Raw genomic sequence first — 4,893 nt, forward strand, 5'->3', positions numbered from 1 at the left:
AAATTTGTCAATGTAGAGAAGCTGTGAATTTTTGAAAAAAGATCTTTATAAAATGCAGTCTTGCAAGGTTTGAGCCCTACCCATGGAAGGGGCACTCATGATTTCTTTGCAGCTCTCACAGGTGGTACTTCTGTGCTTGCTCTGTTTTTAAGCATCCAGAGGGTCAGGAAGAAAAGCCTGAAAGCTGCCAGGTGTTTCAGGAGCTGTTGTCTGTGCTTGAGAAGCATAAGTGCCTGAACATCAGGTGGAACTAGATGGTCAGGTACACCATGAGAGGTTAACCCCAGTACACCTCTCTGGCTCCATGCTCATTGGGAAACCTTTCCAGGTTTTCTTTGTAGGATGAGGGTTCACACGTTACTTCCAGTGAGTGCTCTGGATTGTTGCAGCACAAGGAGAGAACTGGGCCTGTTTGTGTCTGGAGGCAAAGCTCTACTCTCTGGGTTTTGCCATTTTATTAAATTTAATTTTCTTCCTCCTTGCCAGTCCTCTTCATTGCAAAGATATTTTGAAGAAACCTGACTGGAAGTTTGTACCAGTAAACAGAGGTACTGTTTTTGAGAAATTTTGGATCCTCACACAGGCTTCAGGGAGGCAGAGGGAACCCAGCTCTTCCTGGTGAGGCCTCCCTGCTCCTACTTGTGGTTTGGAGGGGAAGAGTGGCTTTTGGCCACTTCTCCAAGCAGAAAAGGAGGCAGGCAAGAAGTGCCTAGGGCATGGATATGGCATTCTCACTGAAATGCTTGTGCAGTAAGTCCCCAGTCTCAATGTTGAGCTTGTTTCTGACATAAGAGTGTAGGAATAATAATTTTTAAGACAGGTTAGTGCTGCTTCTCCTCTGCTTGGAGTGCAGCAGGATGCTGAAGGCAGCAGAGACTAAGCACTAAACCGTGCATTAGTGCTATCAAAGAAAAGTATAGCATAACTGTAGAATAACCAAATAAGAGGATCTATTTTCCCCCTTAAGGAATGAAACCCAACTCTTCAAATCATTCAAGAGAACAAAGTGTTTGTGTGCATATGGGACGTTAAAAAACATGCAGGCTGACTTGGTGCAAGTTCACAGTGCAGTAAAATAGCACTTGGGAAATAATTTTTTTCAAACTCTACCATCCGTCTGGTATCTGACAAGTGCTAAACTGTTAATGACTGTTACATCCATGCTTTATGTAATGTATTTTAGTTTACTTTGAAGATAATTTGGCTAATTTGCATCACTACATTTTGCCACAGTGCTACAGTGAGGAGGAAGTGTTGTGATAGTGCTGGACTCTGTATCAATATTTAAAGGGAATTATTAAGGAAATAGTATTTCTTAGAAGTTTGCTATTAGGTGATAAGGGAAGTTGGCGAGAGTGCTAGTATTACAGGAGCTCCAAATCTACTGTGGCAGTGGCATATGAATGTCATGATGCTGTTAAATTTTCACTACAAGCCACAAACAAAAATGCAAGAAAGTCATGAGGCCAAATGAAGATTAGATTAATTTATACTGTATGTGTCACAGTACTCTGTACACTGAAATTTTATTGTATTTGGCTTATTGCTGCTTATAGAAATACCCTTGTCTTATTGTTTGGTCCTCTTTCCCTCCCTAAAGTTAAGGGGGTGCCTTAGAGGCATTTTGAGATCTTGCTGACGCTACTTCTATAAAAGGAAGCTTTGAGGGGGAAAGGCCCCTGAATTTACGTTTACTTTCCAAAAAGTAGTTCAATGCCCAGTATACAAAATGTGGAGGCTGAAATATAAAAGGTACATCATTTACTGTTTTAATATTTACTTCCAGGATTGAGAACTTCATGGTAAAAAGGAACAATTTCTCAAAGGTCTCTGCTAAGCTTTGCAAGCACATGAAGCATCAAAAGCAGAAGAGTATCTTTGTTCATAGCTGTTCCTGTCTCTAACCAAGAAGTAAAAAAGGTCTTTTTTTCTTAAAATACAACTTGAAGTTGGAATCCACTCTGCTGGGTTGTGATAAGTGTTTGCCCTCAGCTTTCCACTTGTACAGAACTGGTGAAGTTCCCCAGGGCTTTGAATCTATCAATCTGTTAAGCCTAAAATACATATATGACTATTTTTACTTTTTTGTTAGTAAATTCAACCAACAAGCACTTCATGGAGGACAGCCTAAATTATGATACGAGTTTTTATAAAATTTTATTTTGCTTTTTATTGCAGAAAAAATTAACATGGGCTGAGATGCTGTTAAATTTCTGGACAGCTCATAGCCAATGCTTAAGTACCCTTTTGGGATTTAAGCAGTATTTTGTAAATTATGCATTGGGCAGCAAAGAAATTATATTGCTACTGTAAATATTCATAGAGGTTTGGTCTTTTACCCATTTTAAGCTACAGAATAAGCTATAGAAAAATGCAGACTTTTGGTTTGGAAGTTAACTAATATTTGAACTAAATGCAATAAATACATACAGTGTTACACTTTCCAGTGTGCTCTTGAACACATCTCTTTTGGTTTATCTTAATTAAATCCAGAATTAAACCAAGCCAATCAGTTTCTTTTTCTGGTGTATGGTATAAGGAGATGCAACGGAACAAGGAGTAAGTACATTACAAGGCTGAAGCTTAATTTTAGGTTCAGGGGGACCAGAGCAGAGCATCATCAGGGCTGAGCAACTGTCTACTCATGGTAGGACAGTTAGCATTGTGCCCTTCTCTGAAGGAGGCCCCATTAGTGTTAAGGTAAAAAATTAACTGTTCCATGAAGTTTTCATTTACACATTTTAGAAAATCTTCCCCAAGTGTAACGTTTCTGAAATAACATCTGGGTCTATATGTGCAGCTCAGGGGTTATATAAACAAATTAATGTTACGCTACAGTGACCATGGTAATATTTAGCAGAGGGAAACCCCTTAAATAGCAGAAGGGAAAAACTACTTGCAGTAACTCATTGAACGAATCACAGTAGAAAATTGAGTCATTTTCACTTGGTTTACTCTCTCAGATTTCATATGCCTCATGGTCACTGTTTGTTTTAGCTGTCCTCCCCTCATACATAGTGTGACTCTTGGGGATGGTCCTATGTGGGCCTAAGAGTTGGACTTGATGATTCTTGTAGGTCCCTTCCAACTCAGCATATTCTGTGATAAATCTTCCCACCTCCAAATACGAAGGAAGGAGGGTAATCCTATCGTGTAGTATGAACTGATTTACCATTGCTAGTATAGCCTTTCCAACGCAGGTATCTTAGTATTTCTGTCACTGGAATATCTTTGTGTGGTCTAGAGTGCTTACAAAAAGTTGATTTTCAGTGTGAGGAAGTTTTAGATTTCTTTATGAAGACAGAAGAGAGATCTTTGCAGGTGTGTGTTGCAGCGGCAAGAGACTAAGTGCTCTAAAACCAGGCTCGAAATCAATTCAGACCCTGTTCTGTTTCAGTTGTCAGATGACGAAGCTGTCAAGCAGTCCAGCCTGCTGGATCAGGGCAGAGTATTATTGATATCCACACTCCAGCAAAATACTTTTAAGAGTGATGCTGTGTTGATTCAGTTAAGTGAAGTCCCCCAAATACCCATATTTATTCATACAAAAAAAAAAAATAAAAAAGCAATTCATTACTTGGAGGCTGCAGAAGTTACCGCTAGCTGAGAGGAAGCAATAGGAATGGCTAAAGCCAGCTGAAGTGACTGAATCTAGTGAGGCTGGATATTCACCTGAGCAGTGAAAATCCTAGCTGCAACCATACAGAGAGGTTGCTGAAGTAAAGGCTGAGTCTGCAAACAGGCTTGTCCACCCCAGAGTTTGGTTTCCACCTCTACTCAGCATGGTCCTGTGGTGTCTCTTACAAACGCCTGAGGCTTTGGCAGTGCCTGTTGATACTGTGAGCAGGGCTGTTGCCCAGGGTGGAGGTGGGGCAAGCAGCAGCCCATCAGGGAGCTCTGACAGCACTGGGCTCTGCTCAAGTTTCCTCAACCGGGGGAATTCCCAGTCAAGTTGCACACACAGCTCTGTGAAACACTCTCTGCAAAGTAAGGGTCAGCCCCAGATTTCTTCATATAAAGACCCAAGGATCAGTGTCTTTTTAGCACGTGGTCACACCAGGTGCATCTCTGGGTGTCAGGGAGCCTGGTTTTGCCATCAACCCCTTGTGGACCCTTCTTCAAGGCTCATGCAAATGTATTTTGTGAGCTCCTCCTTTCCGCATTTTGAGGTTTTGGCCTGCCACCTTGCAAAGTTCCAAAACCAGAGCAAATTTCAAGGTGCTTCCCAGCAACACAGGCTTCACTGAAAACCTAAAATGTCCCTCTGGGTTTCTGGGTTCTGGGTTCTCAGACCGCTGAGGGAAAAAAAAGTGCTGTTGGTGGCAGTCTGGGTATGATGACAGCGCGATCCTTCCTGTCTCTCTCTGTGCCTCAACTCATTATCTTACTTTTTCTCAAGACTGCTCTGCAACCTTCTTGTGAAACCCCTGTGGTTTATTAGGGGAGTGTAATGGCAGCACCAGAGCTTTTAGCACTGCATAAACATGAGTACAGAGGCACACAGTGTGCCTTTGGTGTTTTGGGAGCAATGAAGTGCTTTTCCCTAATGTTCTATCCTAAAAATAGGATGTCCAAAGAATGGACATTAGGGAGGATATTCCTCTGCGCAGTTATCACAGATTGATGCAGGTTGAATAAACACATTTATCATATTAGTGCACTACTACCTAGACCTCTGGGGGTTCTTTCACGTTGTCACAGTGTCAGACACAGTGATGGTAACACTGGCAAGAGCTTTTGTGAAAGGCGGTATTATGATCTGACAGCAAAACCTGTCCTAAGTATTCATTAAATTGTTCCAGGCACTGGGACAGCCTATGATTATGTCAAACAAGGGAGCAAATTGTACACTCTGCTTTCCTGGTATGTGCGAACTTAATCTGAAAATCTGCC

The sequence above is a fragment of the Corapipo altera genome, unplaced genomic scaffold, assembly GCF_003945725.1.
Source record: "Corapipo altera isolate COAL_440 unplaced genomic scaffold, ASM394572v1 49, whole genome shotgun sequence".
NCBI lineage: Eukaryota > Metazoa > Chordata > Aves > Passeriformes > Pipridae > Corapipo > Corapipo altera.